Below are 17,427 nucleotides of genomic sequence, written 5' to 3' on the forward strand. Positions count from 1 at the left end.
TAGGCTCAGTAGCTGGGGTGCACGGACTTAGTTGCTGCACAATATGTGGGATCTTCCCGGACCAGAGCTCGAACCCGTGTCCCCTGCCTTGCCAGGCGGATTATTAACCAATGCGCAACCAGGGAAGCCCCCAAAAGTATTACTTTTAAAGTCAACACTGGCATTATTCTGCTGTAATATGGTGACCTAGAAAAATGTGTATGTCCACCAAAAGTCACAAAAAAATGTTTGTACCATTTCAGAACATCCTCAACTGGAAACAAGTGAAATGTCCAACAGTAGAAAACTATGTAGAGTTATATTCTTACAAGGACTACACAGAGAGACAAAGAAATATGTGAAAAATAAGTTTAAGTTTCATAGACATAATGTTGAGTGAAAGAAGTCAGACCCATGCCCCTCCAGGCCCCCCAACCCAGTGCCTGGCCTGTTATCCAATTAATGTGAAAGTTAGAGGCAGAGAGGTTGGGAGGGGTATGTGCGTGATTCCTCTGAGCTCTTGCATGGGAAGAGTCATGAGGAAGCCTTTTGTGGTCTGGTCATTTTCCATACCTTAGTTATTCAGGTTGCTTCATCAGTTATTCACGTTGGTGTACACTGGTAATGGTTGGGGAACTGTACACTCTTTGTACTTTATGCATATTATGCCTCAGTTTTTAAAAGTTTAATGCCACTTGGTTACTGCTAAAGTGATGTTGATACTTTTTCTTCTGCTTTGTCCTGGGCTAGGAGGAAAAGTAAGTTCAAAGTAGTTACTGGGATATATTTGCTGTCCTCAGATTTTTGGCTTCCCTTCAGTATGGGAAGTCTGACTACTTACTTATATGTTGCTCACAACCATTACTCTAAGCTGACATTCCGCAGTTAATACTGTGTCAAAGAGAGAACCATGTGTTCATGATATAATCTGCTCTTTTTAGAATGAATATGAGTCAAGGAAAGGGGAGGGTATATGAAATTGAGAAATTCTGATGAGGAAAGTAGTTCAATTAGGCTAAAGTAACTCAGAGGTGCCAATGGGAGGACACCGGCAGGTCGTCCACAAAGAAAAGCCGCCACATTCACGTCACCACTAAACTCTGAAGAATATTTGGAGCCTCCACACATAGCCAAAAGCGTTTACCTTGTTAGTTTGGAACGTCACTAAATTAACCCGTCCAGACTAGCTGTTTGATGGCTTTCAGCTATCTGTTCCTCAAGGAAAGGGAAAACTCCCTTCTCATGTTTTGTGTGTGTGTTTGTGTGTGTGTGTGTTTGTGTGTGTGCGCGTGTGTGAGTGTACGTGCTTTCCCTTTCTTCTCTTTTCTGGCTCTTTTATAAATCCTGTCTTTTTTAATGACAACATCCTAATAACTGTCTCCCATTTTTATTAGGAACCATGTGAGCTAACTCATTCAAAATCTCTTTACTAATTGAAGTAAGTCAGAAAGAGGAAAACAAATATCGTATATTAATGCATATATGTGGAACCTCGAAAAATGGTTCAGATGAACCAGTTTGCAGGACAGAGAGAGAGACACAGCTGTAGGGAACAAACTTATGGACACTAACGCGGGGAAAGTGGCAGAGGGCCTCGTGGTGGTGGGGTGAATTGGGAGATTGGGATTGACATATATACACTAATATGTATAAAATTACTAATAAGAACCTTCAGTATAAAAAATAAACAAAATTCAAAAATAATCTCTTTACAACTATTGTTGAAGTATGATTTTTATATTCACATCTGTATACACTATATTGGTAGCTTTGAAATGTATTCCTGGGTGGAGACTGCCATGGAAAGGGAAAGTTTAGGCCTTAAGTTGTGGGAAGATAGGTCCTTCTTAGTCTTTAAATAGACAGTTTCCAGTTAGTATGTGTTTAACAGGCTCATCGTCATTCTCTCTGCTTCTAACGTCGTGGCTTCTCCAAAGGACCTGTTTACTCTTTCTCCTCTTCTTCTTCTTCATTTCATTAATTAGTTTGGGAGTTTTGTAGGCCTACCTTTCAATCTTCTTTTTCTTTTGAAATCTTGGAGGTTGAACAAGGAAGGGATGCAAATCTCAGTGAAGTTTTCTCAGTTACCCGTGAGCATGGTGGCCAAGGGGAAGGGCTCTGGAGGCAAAGTGCCTGGGTCTGAGTGCTGGCTCTCACTGTCACGGGGGTGAGACCGTGAAAAGGTTAGCTCAGCTTTTCAGTGCCTCAGTGTTCTCATCTGCAACAAGGGGTAGTAAAGTCCTACACTGTCCTCCAGGGTTGTTATGTGGACTTAGTAAGTTATTCCACAGTAAAGCACTGAGGAACAGTGCTGGTCACTCAGTAAAGCTCGAGAAAGCTGCTGTTATCCTAATATTGTGAAGTCTTTTATTTCCCCCTCTAACTGTACCACTGCTGACCTTCAACATTCCCCAGAACAAATCACGATTGTTTAAATGTTTAGCTGACCTCTTGTCCCTCATATTAGTGACCTGCATCTGGAAAACTGGTTGGTTTGGATGGTCATCTAACTGGTGATCTAAAGGCAGTGGGGCACTGCATCCAGCTTCATCAGATTCTTGGACCCTGGGCAGGCATGACGATTGTTCAGCTCACGGTAGACAATCTCTTGCACATGTATCTATAGCAAGAGCTTTTCACAGATAGTCAGACATACCTTAAGTATTATAAGAAAAGTGCAAGTATGTACCAGTGACATGTCTCTTTGCTTGTTGTTGTTTGAAGAAATCAAAGGAAGAAAATAGAATTTACCTGGAAGTTGTAGATTTCCTCCTTCAGTTATGACGAGGTGTTTGTAGCAAGCTAGCATTCACCCTGAAAACGACTAAATCAAGTGTGGATTAAAGGAATTCTGTTTGAAGCCTTTGGAGAAATGCAGCTGGGACCCACAGGATCAGCTCCAGAGAGAGAGAAGCTCACTGGAATGAACCTAATTCTCTACCTTTTCTCCCTAGGCCCAAAGGGCATTGCGCGAACTCCCGGCTCCCGCGGCTTCTGGGAGCTGAGGAGTCAGCGGGGGCGACCCCTGCACTCGGGGGCAGCTGTGGATCCGAGGACTCTGCGGTCGGTGCGGGAGCCCAAAGGCCGACTGTGGGAGGCTCGGGGGTCCTCCCTTCGGGGCAGGCTGGGAACCCTAAAAGCAGGGCCTCTCGGAAGCCGCAGTCTCCTTGCCTGAGAGGTCTTGGGGCGTCAAGGTTCATTCTTCAGTTTTTAAAAGTTGGCGAGTAGGGCAGTGCTGGCAGGACCTACGGATTTCAGGGATGTGTCAGTGAGCTGTAGCACGCGCCTTGTTTCCGTAGTGTAGTGGTTATCACGTTCGCCTCACACGCGAAAGGTCCCCGGTTCGAAACCGGGCGGAAACAGACGTTCTTCCTTTCTGAAACTTTTACCTTCCCTTTCAAAAAAGCAAAACGGCCGAAAGGCAGCGGCTGAGGCAGCGGGCGCAGCTGCATTTTCCATCCCCAAGGTACAGGCCAGGAGTTCCGTTGCTGCCTGAGAGCCTGCTCAGCGCTAGGAGCCAGCCCTCCTTTCTCCGCTCTGAGTCACTGCGGAGTCCAGGCCACAGCCAGCTGACCCAAGTGCTCAAAGGACAAGGCTGACTTCGGCTCATTTTTACATCCGGAAATCCCCTCACCTCCTAAGCAGGCGCCTAAATCTCTTGCACATGTTCACGCGAGTTATGTCTCTGGCAACCAAGGAGTTCATCCCTGGCTTGGCTGCACACAAGTTCATCCCTTCACACTTGGCTTTCCCCCACCTCGGCACACTTACGCAACAGTTTGATTTGCGTGACGGAACAAAAGAGACCGAACCCAACTGTGCACCGGGGACTCGAGCCAAAGACACGGAAATGAACAATGTCAGGCTCCACGAACTGAGCTGGTCGCGGAGGGGAAGGAGCCCGTACCGGTGCCGTTAACCAGGAGAGCCCCCAGAGCCAGGGCAGACATCAGGAAGTGGACGGATCCGCCCATCACCTATTGACATCCCAGTCGGCACCTGACTCAAGAGAAAACGGAGGTTCACAGAGCATGACCTTGGCTCGGCAGCACACAGCGCTGAAGCTAGACCAGGACGGACCTTGTGTCCTGTGTCAGAGCCCACAGCGTCGCCCAAGACTGCAGATGTGAAGGGTGATGAGCAGCCGGGCAAGGGCTGGGAGCCTTGCACAGCTGCATTCAGCCCTGGGCTTCTGGGAAATCTCCGTTCCTGCTCTCCGGGTCTCTGAAGTGGAATCTTTACTTTTACAATTTTCATCCGAATATGCTCAGCCGACGCTTCTCTATGTTTCCCTGGTGGTCTAGTGGCTAGGATTCGGCGCTTTCACCGCTGCGGCCCAGGTTCGATTCCCGGTCAGGGAAGCCTTTTTTTTTTTTCCCTTTTTTTCCCCTTCAGCATCTCCACTGGCAGGAGTCTTCCTCTTCCTGCCCCGACCAGAGCTGTGTTTTATTTCAAGGTTCAGATGCAGAAGAGCTTCTGCACTGAGTCCCCAAATGCCGGTGAGTCCCGGCCTCAGGGTCCTTGACATCGCGCAGGCTGGAGGAGGTGAGATGTAAAGAACAGCCTGGGCTGGCCAGCTCTCGCCTCGGCTCTTTTCTCCCTGCATGTTACAAACCCGAAGACTTATTTACAGAGTTTTCATCCCAAGAGCATCGGGGACTCGAGTTCAGTGAAAACCAAAACGAACACCCTTTGAAACATACAAAAAAGTTACAAGAGTAATAACATCGTATATTCTATACGTAAGTGCACAGTAAACATTTTCCCACGTTGGGTTTCTCACTCTCTCTCCGTATATAAGAATGGCGACACCACTTGAGAGTTCCTTGCAGACATCTCCACTCAAGATTGCTCCTTTCGTTTGGCGTGTCTCTCAAAGCCAGCGTCTGCGGGACTTGTCCTCCAAGACCAGGGGAAGCCTTTGTGTTCGCGGGGACGCCCCCTTGCCCTTTCAGGAACCTGAAATCCGTTCTTTTCAGGCTGTAGAGAAGCTTCAGGAGGAGTTTTATTCAGCTCCCCACGAAGTGCAGGCCAGACACGTTCTGTGCTAGTAGGAATCCCCCGGACTGGCTGCCCTCCGGTCTCCTCCCGGTTGCCTTGGCGGGCAGTGGGGTCTTGGGTCATCCTGAGCGCCTGAACCGCCTACCTGGGGAAAGGCCCTTCAGGGAAGTGCAGCTGCCCCTTGGCTGTTGCCTGGATCTCTGTGCCCTGCAGGGAGTGTAAAGGGTTCTGATAGGACGCAAAGGTGACGAATCCTTCCCTGTAGTGAGTGGGAGGATGAGAGGAGCAGATGGGAAATGCGACAAAGGCAGGGGAGTATTCTCAAGTGCTTGTCAGAATTGTCTGCATGGGTGGCTGCCCTATGATAATAGGGCTTAGTGTTGTATTTTCCTGACCTTGACCCAGTCTCAGGTCCAGTGTGATTAAGTGCTCTAAACCGTCCGTTTTTCTGAGGCTTTGGAACTGGTACAATTTTCCTGCGAGAAAGACGCACATCCTGGGAATTAGTAAGTGTCAACTCCACAGAGAGTCCAGAAGAGTCATGTGCTGCTGTCTCTGTGGCGCAGTGGGTTAGCGCGTCCAGCTGTTAATTATAAGGTTGGTGGTTCGAGCCTACCCAGGGACGGTGGGAGAGGTTTTAGAACCCATTCAGCGTTTTCCGTGTTGATTACCATTCCCGGTGTTCCATGCTGATTATTACCTGTACATCTGCTCCCACAAAGTTTACCGAATGCAGTTCGGGGTCCTGTCCACCTCACGACTGCTGCCAGTCTTGGACCACACTCCCCTTCCCAGCTCTATTGTCTGTCGTCTCTATTGGACTCCATACTTGCCTAACTTACGGCCTCCTGAAAGAGATCCAGGAATCCACGGTCTGGTGGGATAGTCTTTATTCGGCCAAGTCTATAGACTTGGACAAGAAAGTCATATTTTATGTGTCTTAAACTTTTCATCTGTGAACGTTAGTAATTGTTCTATGAATGATGTTAGCAGTGAACTCATCATCATAATTCTCCTCTGCATTATTTTTGATAAAGGCCTTTCTTCCATGGTTGTGTATTACTTGCTTTCATGGTTTCACGATGACAAATATGCTGCAACCATCATTATCGTACACACACCTCTGACCACTCGTGCAGGTGTTTCCATAGCTTAGAGAACTGGAAGTGCAAGTGCTACCTTTAGTGTTTCTAATGTTGGTAAATCCTTCAAATTTTCCTTCCACAGAAGTGGGACTAAATCATATTCCATTTTATTTTCCACTCTTTCAATGTCCCTTTCTTCATTTACTTGCCAACACAGTAATCTTTCTATACATCTCTCTATGATAGTCTAACTAATAAAGGGAGCAGTGCCCTCCTGACATAACTAAGGGGAAGGACAACAGAGGGACATTGTGGGCATTACACAGAGATATTCTATTACATATGTTCAAAAGCTCAACATTCAATATTTTTTAAATCCTCCAAGAACTGTAATTGTTTTCTCTGCTGACCTAGTCAACAGGGTCCAGAGAAGACTGCCCAGAATGACTTCTTTGATAACGTCCTGCCAAGCAACTTATCCAAAGAGAAGAATCTCACTGATCCCAGAGGTTTTTTCCTTCTCCCGTTATCTCTTTTATTTATAAATTTTGCTTATACTTTTAATTTGATGAAAACAATCTAATGCCTGTCCTTCCTCATATAAAAAGGGGAATTAGCATGGGAATAAGTGTTTCTATGTTATTCCTTGTCAGTTTTTTGTTTGTTTGTTTGTTTCTGTGTTTTTTGGCTGTGACTATAAAAATTAGCCCATGTAAGACACATCGTGGGAGCCAACAGAATCCTGCCCCCCCACAGGTTCCTGCTTCAGACCTGGACCCTTAGAGTTATTAGCTCATGTTTCCTCTGTTCTGTTAAATCTCATGTGACGAAATTGAGTATTTTGGCTTTTACATACTGTGTGGTTACTGGACAATGGTGTTTTCTCTCTCTCTCTCTCTCTCCCTCTCATTTTTGCATCACTAATTTCTCCTCTCAGTGCGGGATTCTGGTTTTAATTTTAGGAAGTGAACTTCTGGGGATAATCCCTGTTGGGTGGTGGTTTACAGGGATCTATTCCCTGTTAGGTAGAAGATGACAGCTAATCTGGACCATGAGTCTTTCTTGTCTGATGCTTGTCCTGAGGATTCTGGTATTTCCTGGTATGTGACACCACAGCAGTGAGAAGCTGTCCACCTCTTGTCTTTCCTCTATTTGGTAAAAACCGCATGGGCCAAGGCAATCCTTGTCAATAACTGCAAAAGTCTAGGAGCTACAATAAGGGTAATCTTAATATGCAATGGTTTCCTCATAAGGAGCTCCACAGTAATAAGGGGATTAATACAGGAAGAATATAGAATTTTTAGCATGGAATACACAGCTTTATTTCGTTGGTATACTCAAGTCTCTGAATAACTGAAAAAATTCAAACAAATGTCCTTTAGGGATTACTTAAATCAGACTACAGAAAGCAGAGGAAAGACATGTATATCATTACAAACAAGCAACCAAGTCAGCAACATGAGCACTTGTGACAACCCTACAAGTCAAGATTTAAATCTTCCAGAACTGTAAGCCAGTTCAGTCCTTAATACAGATGGATGAGGAGTAATGACGTCATGCACAGATACATACCCTGGAGACTCAAAAGCATATCACAGAAGCACTCTAATTTTCACTAATGAGCTTCCTTCAAGGACCTAATTTGGCTTACTTATTTCATTTTGTTTCCCTCACTGTCAGTTGCTGTTAATCCATATGGTTGCCTCTGCTTTCACGTTAAATAATGCCCACTAGTTTGATGAATTTTTTTCCCTTTAAATATATTTTTTCAGAAACAAAACAATATACTTTCTCTTCCTTGGGAGAGAATAGACAAATCAGGCCTCTAAAAATTTAAATTAATTAAAAATTAATTCCCCAATTAATTTCAGAATAGTAGTAATCAGTTACATAAATTTAAAATAAGAAAATTAAGAATTACAGGGGAAAGTGGTTTACTATGTATGCTTTCAATGTGGTACTTATATAAGGAAAAATTATGTTGTTGAATTGGTGACAAGGAACAATAACAGATTTAGCTGTAGATTAAATTAATGGTCTTGATTACTTGGAAGAACAGTGAGAAATGAAATGAAATTGATTACAAAGATGACCCTTAATACTTTTAAGCAATTTAAAAAATTTATACATTTAATATATAATGACATTTAAAATGTTTATGTCATGTGTTGTGTTTTTATCGAGTTTACTCACAAAACTTAGATTGGTTTAATAATTTTGGTCTAAAAATGACTATATATATATTTTCAGATTATCTTATAATGTAGAAAATAATGGTGGTATAATATTCTAATATGTAAGTCTTGGCTTTATTTTGGTTTGAACATCTGAGTTAAGTTGGACTTCCTCAATATCTTATACTGGTTGTACCGGTTAAATAAGCAAACATATTCAGTAAGACTTCAACGTCTAATCATTTAAATTTATCTGTTGAAGTATATTAAATATACTAGTCAAGTACACTAAATATACTAATATTTTTAAAGAGGAATGAATACCTGTAATGCTAGAAACCAGATGACTCAATTATTCCACTTACAATTTCTGGTAGATATTTTAGGTGTCATCTAATATGTGATTCCATATATACGAATATATGATTCCAACATTCTCAGGTTCCAACATGTGTCAGCTTAAATTACAAGTTCAAGAGTTAACTTTAATCCTTTGACTAACATTAAATTGATTTAATTAACGAATCATCTTTGGTTGCCTGCAAATTCTCTCTGTCTTTGTGCTTCCCGTTTGCCCTGATTTCCTGATAGGTTGGCTGACAACAGCGCTTTCCTTGGGGAATGCTGTTGTTTTCTGGGTTCACATATATTTCTATAGTTTGTAGGTTTGCGGCTGGTGCTGTGGCTATTCTTCTGTGTCCCCTTGACAAAAGTTCAGTAGCGTGGCTTGTGTTTTCACTGCTCTGACACGGCAGAATCATAACCTTAATGCTGCGCACTGCACAGCCTCTGAAACCTTCTCAATCGCCTCCTTGCTTCTCGTTACACATTCATTTTTGCATGGCCCTTGCTTTTTATCACAGCAAGCACCAAAATCCAGCTTTGCACAGAAATGATATCATTGAAAAGGATGTAGGATAATCTAATGTTGGCAGATTTTACTATGTAAATTACACCTCAATAAAGCTTACTTTTAACAAAAAAGGACAAACACAACCAAATGTTGACAGGATGGAGAGCACTGGAAATTCTTATTCATTTCTGGAAAGGGTATAAAAATGTTCAACAGGTTGGAAAAAAATTTAGCAGCATCAACTGAGGGTCATACATACACAGTTATATGCTGCGGCCCAGAAATCGTACTTTTAGCTGTGCTACACCTTTGACCTGTGCTCTCCAATATGATAGGTACAAGCCACATGTAGCTACTGAACACTTGGAAGTTGCTAGGGCCACAGGTTGTAATGATAATAGTCGATGTAGTAAGTCTCCTAAAGCATTAAAATAGATTAAACTAGAAAAATCAAAATTCCTTGTGACAGGTTTGAAAACTAATAAAGGGAAACGTCACTAAAATGAAGTCGGGAGACCAGAAGTGGGAGCTCTCACGGGGTACCACTCAAGTTCAAAGACAGGAAGTATCGTCAATTACAGACCCAAACAGAAGAAGCATCAATAGGAAAGAATCATCGATTACAGGCCCCAACAGAAAAACATGTACATTGCATCTCCTGCAGGAAACCAGCAACTTGGCAATGAGAAACCGTCATCACCCTGAACGTTCACTTTTCTCCAATGGGCTTGGGTTCACAACAACCTCCCTCAGCTTCCTCCTCTTTCTCTGTAAGTAAGGTTCCTTCCTGTCCTTTGTTTGTGGGACTTGCCTATGGCTTTTGCTATAGCTTGCTTGTCCTGAATTGCAATTCTTCCGCTATTCCTGAATAAACACTTTTTGCTGGAAAAAAACAAAAAACAACCCCCCCCAACTTTTATATATTTTTATATTTGTAAATTTTTTACATTTAATTTGCTTATTTGTTTTTGGCTGCATTGGGTCTCCGTTGCTGGGCGAGGACTTTCTCTAGTTGCAGTGATTGGGGCCTACTCTTCGTCATTGTGGCTTCTCTTGTTGCGGAGCATGGGCTCTCTGCGCGCAGGCATCAGTAGTTGTGGCATGAGGGCTCTGTCGTTCTGCCTCACGGGCTCTAGAGCATAGGTTCAGTAGCTGGGGTGCATGGGCTTAGTTGCTCCACAACACGTGGGATCTTCCCAGACCAGGGCTCGACCCCGTGTCCCCTGCCTTGGCAGGCGGATTCTTAACCAATACGCAACCAGGGAAGCCCGCAAAAGTATTATTTTTAAAGTCAACACTGGCATTATCCTGCTGGAATGGGGTGCCTTAGAAAAATGTGTATGTCCACCAAAAGTCACAAAGAAATTTTTGTACCATTTCAGAATATCCTCAACTGGAAACAACTGAAATGTCCAACAGTAGAAAAGTATGTAGAGTTATATTCTTACAAGTACTACACACAGAGACAAAGAAGTACGCGAAAAATAGGGTTAAATTTCATAGACATAATGTTGAGTGAAAGAAGACAGACCCATGCCCCTCCAGGCCCCCAAAACCAGTGCATGCCCTGTGATCCAATTTATGTGGAAGTAACAGGCAGAGAGGTTGGGAGGGGTATGTGCGTGATTCCTCTGAGCTCTTGCATGGGAAGAGTCATGAGGAAGCCTTTTGTGGTCTGGTCATTTTCCATACCTTAGTTATTCAGGTTGCTTCATCAGTTATTCTCGTTGGTGTACACTGGTAATGGTTGGGGAACTGTACACTCTTTGTACTTTATGCATATTATGCCTCATTTGTTAAAATTTAATGCCACTTGGTTATTGTTAAAGTGATGTTGATACTTTTTCTTCGGCTTTGTCCTGGGCTAGGAGGAAAAGTAAGTTCAAAGTACTTACTGGGATATTTTTGTTGTCCTCAGATTTTTGGCTTCTCTTCAGTATTGGATATCTGACTACTTACTTATATGTTGCTCACAACCATGACCCTAAGCTGACATTCCACTGTTCATACTGCGGCAAAGAGAGAAGCAAGAGTTCATGATCAAATCTTGCTCTGTTAATATGAGTCAAGGAAGGGGGAGGGTATATGAAATTGAGAAATTCTGATGAGGAAAGTAGTTCAATTAGGCTTAAGTAACTCAGAGGTGCCAAAGGGAGGACGCTGGCAGGTCGTACACAAAGAAAAGCCGCCACATTCACGTCACCACTAAACTCTGAAGAATATTTGGAGCCTCCACACATAGCCAAAAGCGTTTACCTGATTAGTTCGGAAAGTCACGAGATTAACCCGTCCAGACTAGGTGTTTGATGGCTTTCAGCTATCTGTTCCTCAAGGAAAGGGAAAACTCCCCTTTTTTAGGCTTTGTGTGTGTGTGTGTGTGTGTGTCCTCTCTTCTCTTTTCTGGCTCCTTTATAAATCCTGTCTTTTTTAATGACAACATCCTAAAACTGTTTTTATTAGGAACCATGTGAGCTAACTCATTCAAAATCTCTTTACTACTTGAAGTAAGTCAGAAAGAGGGAAAGAAATATCGTATATTAACGCATATATGTGGAACCTAGCAAAATGGTACAGATGAACCGGTTTGCAGGGCAGAAAGAGAGACACAGCTGTAGAGAACAAACATATGGACACCAACGCGGAGAGAGTGGCAGAGGGGTTCGTGGTGCTGGGGTGAATTGGGAGATTGGGTTTGACATATATACACTAATATGTGTAAAATAACTAACAAGAACCTGCTGTATAAAAAATAAAGAATTTTCAAAAATAATCTCTTTACCACTAATGTTGAAGTATGATTCTCATGTTCACATCTGTATACACTATATTGGTAGCTTTGAAATGTATTCTTGGGTGGAGACTGCCATGGAAAGGGAAAGTTTAGGCCTTACATTGTTGGAAGATGGGTCCTTCTTAGTCTTTAAATAGACAGTTTCCACTTAGTATGTGTTTAACAAGCTCATCGTCATTCTCTCTGCGTCTAACGTCGTGGCTTCTCCAAAGGTCCCGTTTCCTTTTTCTCCTCTTCTTCTTCTTCATTTCATTAATTAGTTTGGGGAGTTTTGTAGGCCTACCTTTCAAACTTCTTTTACTTTTGAAACCTTGGAGGTTGAACAAGGAATGGATGCAAATCTCAGTGAAGTTTCCTCAGATACCCGTGAGCATGGTGGCCAAGGGGAAGGGCTCTGGAGGTAAAGTGCCTGGGTCTGAGTGCTGGCTCTCATTGTCACAGGGGTGAGACCGTGAAAAGGTTAGCTCAGCTTTTCAGTGCCTCAGTGTTCTCATCTGTAACAAGGGGTGGTAAAGTCCTACACTGTCCTCCAGGGTTGTTATGTGGACTTAATAAGTTATTCCAGAGTAAAGCACTGAGGAACAGTGCTGGTCACTCAGTAAAGCTCGAGAAAGCTGCTATTATCCTTATTGTGAAGTCTTTTATTTCCCCTTCTAACTGTACCAGTGCTGACCTTCAACATTCCCCAGAACAAATTACGGTTGTTTAGCTGATTTCTTCTCCCTCATATAAGTGACCTGCATCTGGAAAACTGGTTGGTGTGGATGGTGATCTACCTGGTGATCTAAAGGCAGTGAGGGACTGGATCCAACTTCATCAGCTCTTGGACCTTGGGCAGGCATGACAATTGTTTAGCTCATGGTAGACAATCTCTTGCACATGTTTCTATAGCAAGAGCTTTTCATAGGTAGTCAGACATACCTTAAGTATTATAAGAAAAGTGCAAGTATGTACCAGTGACCTGTCTTTTTGGTTGTTGTTGTTTGAAGAAATCAAAGGAAGAAAATAGAATTTACCTGGAAGTTGTAGATTTCCTCCTTCAGTTATGATGGGGTGTTTGTAGCAAGCTAGCATTCACCCTGAAAACGACTAAGTCAAGTGTGGATTAAAGGAACTCTGTTTGAAGGCTTTGGAGAAATGCAGCTGGGACCCACAGGATCAGCTCCAGAGAGAGAGAAGCTCACTGGAATGAACCTAATTCTCTCCCTTTTCCCCTTAGGCCCAAAGGGCACTTGTGCGAACCCCCGGCTCCCGCGGCTTCTGGGAGCTGAGGAGTCAGCGGGGGCGACCCCTGCACTCGGGGGCAGCTGTGGATCCGAGGACTCTGCGGTCGGTGCGGGAGCCCAAAGGCCGACTGTGGGAGGCTCGGGGGTCCTCCCTTCGGGGCAGGCTGGGAACCCTAAAAGCAGGGCCTCTCGGAAGCCGCAGTCTCCTTGCCTGAGAGGTCTTGGGGCGTCAAGGTTCATTCTTCAGTTTTTAAAAGTTGGCGAGTAGGGCAGTGCTGGCAGGACCTACGGATTTCAGGGATGTGTCAGTGAGCTGTAGCACGCGCCTTGTTTCCGTAGTGTAGTGGTTATCACGTTCGCCTCACACGCGAAAGGTCCCCGGTTCGAAACCGGGCGGAAACAGACGTTCTTCCTTTCTGAAACTTTTACCTTCCCTTTCAAAAAAGCAAAACGGCCGAAAGGCAGCGGCTGAGGCAGCGGGCGCAGCTGCATTTTCCATCCCCAAGGTACAGGCCAGGAGTTCCGTTGCTGCCTGAGAGCCTGCTCAGCGCTAGGAGCCAGCCCTCCTTTCTCCGCTCTGAGTCACTGCGGAGTCCAGGCCACAGCCAGCTGACCCAAGTGCTCAAAGGACAAGGCTGACTTCGGCTCATTTTTACATCCGGAAATCCCCTCACCTCCTAAGCAGTCGCCTAAGTCTCTTGCACATGTTCACGCGAGTTATGTCTCTGGAAACCAAGGAGTTCATCCCTGGCTTGGCTGCACACAAGTTCATCCCTTCACACTTGGCTTTCCCCCACCTCGCCACACTTACGCAACAGTTTGATTTGCGTGACGGAACAAAAGAGACCGAACCCAACTGTGCACCGGGGACTCGAGCCAAAGACACGGAAATGAACAATGTCAGGCTCCACGAACTGAGCTGGTCGCGGAGGGGAAGGAGCCCGTACCGGTGCCGTTAACCAGGACAGCCCCCAGAGCCAGGGCAGACATCAGGAAGTGGATGGATCCGCCCATCACCTGCTGACATCCCAGTCGGCACCTGACTCAAGAGAAAACGGAGGTTCACAGAGCATGACCTTGGCTCGGCAGCACACAGCGCTGAAGCTAGACCAGGACGGACCTTGTGTCCTGTGTCAGAGCCCACAGCGTCGCCCAAGACTGCAGATGTGAAGGGTGATGAGCAGCCGGGCAAGGGCTGGGAGCCTTGCACAGCTGCATTCAGCCCTGGGCTTCTGGGAAATCTCCGTTCCTGCTCTCCGGGTCTCTGAAGTGGAATCTTTACTTTTACAATTTTCATCCGAATATGCTCAGCCGACGCTTCTCTATGTTTCCCTGGTGGTCTAGTGGCTAGGATTCGGCGCTTTCACCGCTGCGGCCCGGGTTCGATTCCCGGTCAGGGAAGCCTTTTTTTTTTTTCCCTTTTTTTCCCCTTCAGCATCTCCACTGGCAGGAGTCTTCCTCTTCCTGCCCCGACCAGAGCTGTGTTTTATTTCAAGGTTCAGATGCAGAAGAGCTTCTGCACTGAGTCCCCAAATGCCGGTGAGTCCCGGCCTCAGGGTCCTTGACATCGCGCAGGCTGGAGGAGGTGAGATGTAAAGAACAGCCTGGGCTGGCCAGCTCTCGCCTCGGCTCTTTTCTCCCTGCATGTTACAAACCCGAAGACTTATTTACAGAGTTTTCATCCCAAGAGCATCGGGGACTCGAGTTCAGTGAAAACCAAAACGAACACCCTTTGAAACATACAAAAAAGTTACAAGAGTAATAACATCGTATATTCTATACGTAAGTGCACAGTAAACATTTTCCCACGTTGGGTTTCTCACTCTCTCTCCGTATATAAGAATGGCGACACCACTTGAGAGTTCCTTGCAGACATCTCCACTCAAGATTGCTCCTTTCGTTTGGCGTGTCTCTCAAAGCCAGCGTCTGCGGGACTTGTCCTCCAAGACCAGGGGAAGCCTTTGTGTTCGCGGGGACGCCCCCTTGCCCTTTCAGGAACCTGAAATCCGTTCTTTTCAGGCTGTAGAGAAGCTTCAGGAGGAGTTTTATTCAGCTCCCCACGAAGTGCAGGCCAGACACGTTCTGTGCTAGTAGGAATCCCCCGGACTGGCTGCCCTCCGGTCTCCTCCCGGTTGCCTTGGCGGGCAGTGGGGTCTTGGGTCATCCTGAGCGCCTGAACCGCCTACCTGGGGAAAGGCCCTTCAGGGAAGTGCAGCTGCCCCTTGGCTGTTGCCTGGATCTCTGTGCCCTGCAGGGAGTGTAAAGGGTTCTGATAGGACGCAAAGGTGACGAATCCTTCCCTGTAGTGAGTGGGAGGATGAGAGGAGCAGATGGGAAATGCGACAAAGGCAGGGGAGTATTCTCAAGTGCTTGTCAGAATTGTCTGCATGGGTGGCTGCCCTATGATAATAGGGCTTAGTGTTGTATTTTCCTGACCTTGACCCAGTCTCAGGTCCAGTGTGATTAAGTGCTCTAAACCGTCCGTTTTTCTGAGGCTTTGGAACTGGTACAATTTTCCTGCGAGAAAGACGCACATCCTGGGAATTAGTAAGTGTCAACTCCACAGAGAGTCCAGAAGAGTCATGTGCTGCTGTCTCTGTGGCGCAGTGGGTTAGCGCGTCCAGCTGTTAATTATAAGGTTGGTGGTTCGAGCCTACCCAGGGACGGTGGGAGAGGTTTTAGAACCCATTCAGCGTTTTCCGTGTTGATTACCATTCCCGGTGTTCCATGCTGATTATTACCTGTACATCTGCTCCCACAAAGTTTACCGAATGCAGTTCGGGGTCCTGTCCACCTCACGACTGCTGCCAGTCTTGGACCACACTCCCCTTCCCAGCTCTATTGTCTGTCGTCTCTATTGGACTCCATACTTGCCTAACTTACGGCCTCCTGAAAGAGATCCAGGAATCCACGGTCTGGTGGGATAGTCTTTATTCGGCCAAGTCTATAGACTTGGACAAGAAAGTCATATTTTATGTGTCTTAAACTTTTCATCTGTGAACGTTAGTAATTGTTCTATGAATGATGTTAGCAGTGAACTCATCATCATAATTCTCCTCTGCATTATTTTTGATAAAGGCCTTTCTTCCATGGTTGTGTATTACTTGCTTTCATGGTTTCACGATGACAAATATGCTGCAACCATCATTATCGTACACACACCTCTGACCACTCGTGCAGGTGTTTCCATAGCTTAGAGAACTGGAAGTGCAAGTGCTACCTTTAGTGTTTCTAATGTTGGTAAATCCTTCAAATTTTCCTTCCACAGAAGTGGGACTAAATCATATTCCATTTTATTTTCCACTCTTTCAATGTCCCTTTCTTCATTTACTTGCCAACACAGTAATCTTTCTATACATCTCTCTATGATAGTCTAACTAATAAAGGGAGCAGTGCCCTCCTGACATAACTAAGGGGAAGGACAACAGAGGGACATTGTGGGCATTACACAGAGATATTCTATTACATATGTTCAAAAGCTCAACATTCAATATTTTTTAAATCCTCCAAGAACTGTAATTGTTTTCTCTGCTGACCTAGTCAACAGGGTCCAGAGAAGACTGCCCAGAATGACTTCTTTGATAACGTCCTGCCAAGCAACTTATCCAAAGAGAAGAATCTCACTGATCCCAGAGGTTTTTTCCTTCTCCCGTTATCTCTTTTATTTATAAATTTTGCTTATACTTTTAATTTGATGAAAACAATCTAATGCCTGTCCTTCCTCATATAAAAAGGGGAATTAGCATGGGAATAAGTGTTTCTATGTTATTCCTTGTCAGTTTTTTGTTTGTTTGTTTGTTTCTGTGTTTTTTGGCTGTGACTATAAAAATTAGCCCATGTAAGACACATCGTGGGAGCCAACAGAATCCTGCCCCCCCACAGGTTCCTGCTTCAGACCTGGACCCTTAGAGTTATTAGCTCATGTTTCCTCTGTTCTGTTAAATCTCATGTGACGAAATTGAGTATTTTGGCTTTTACATACTGTGTGGTTACTGGACAATGGTGTTTTCTCTCTCTCTCTCTCTCTCCCTCTCATTTTTGCATCACTAATTTCTCCTCTCAGTGCGGGATTCTGGTTTTAATTTTAGGAAGTGAACTTCTGGGGATAATCCCTGTTGGGTGGTGGTTTACAGGGATCTATTCCCTGTTAGGTAGAAGATGACAGCTAATCTGGACCATGAGTCTTTCTTGTCTGATGCTTGTCCTGAGGATTCTGGTATTTCCTGGTATGTGACACCACAGCAGTGAGAAGCTGTCCACCTCTTGTCTTTCCTCTATTTGGTAAAAACCGCATGGGCCAAGGCAATCCTTGTCAATA

At 44.8% G+C, this 17,427-nt stretch overlaps 2 non-coding genes across 2 annotated transcripts; both read left to right on the forward strand.

The window, feature by feature from the left end:
• Positions 1–3,268: 3,268 nt before the first annotated feature.
• TRNAV-CAC (transfer RNA valine (anticodon CAC)) lies at positions 3,269–3,341 on the forward strand. Its single transcript has one exon. It is a non-coding gene; the product is annotated as a tRNA-Val (tRNA).
• Positions 3,342–13,438: 10,097 nt separating this feature from the next.
• Positions 13,439–13,511, forward strand: TRNAV-CAC (transfer RNA valine (anticodon CAC)). Its single transcript has one exon. It is a non-coding gene; the product is annotated as a tRNA-Val (tRNA).
• Positions 13,512–17,427: the final 3,916 nt, after the last annotated feature.

This window comes from Lagenorhynchus albirostris, chromosome 2, assembly GCF_949774975.1.
Source record: "Lagenorhynchus albirostris chromosome 2, mLagAlb1.1, whole genome shotgun sequence".
NCBI classification, from domain to species: Eukaryota; Metazoa; Chordata; class Mammalia; order Artiodactyla; family Delphinidae; genus Lagenorhynchus; species Lagenorhynchus albirostris.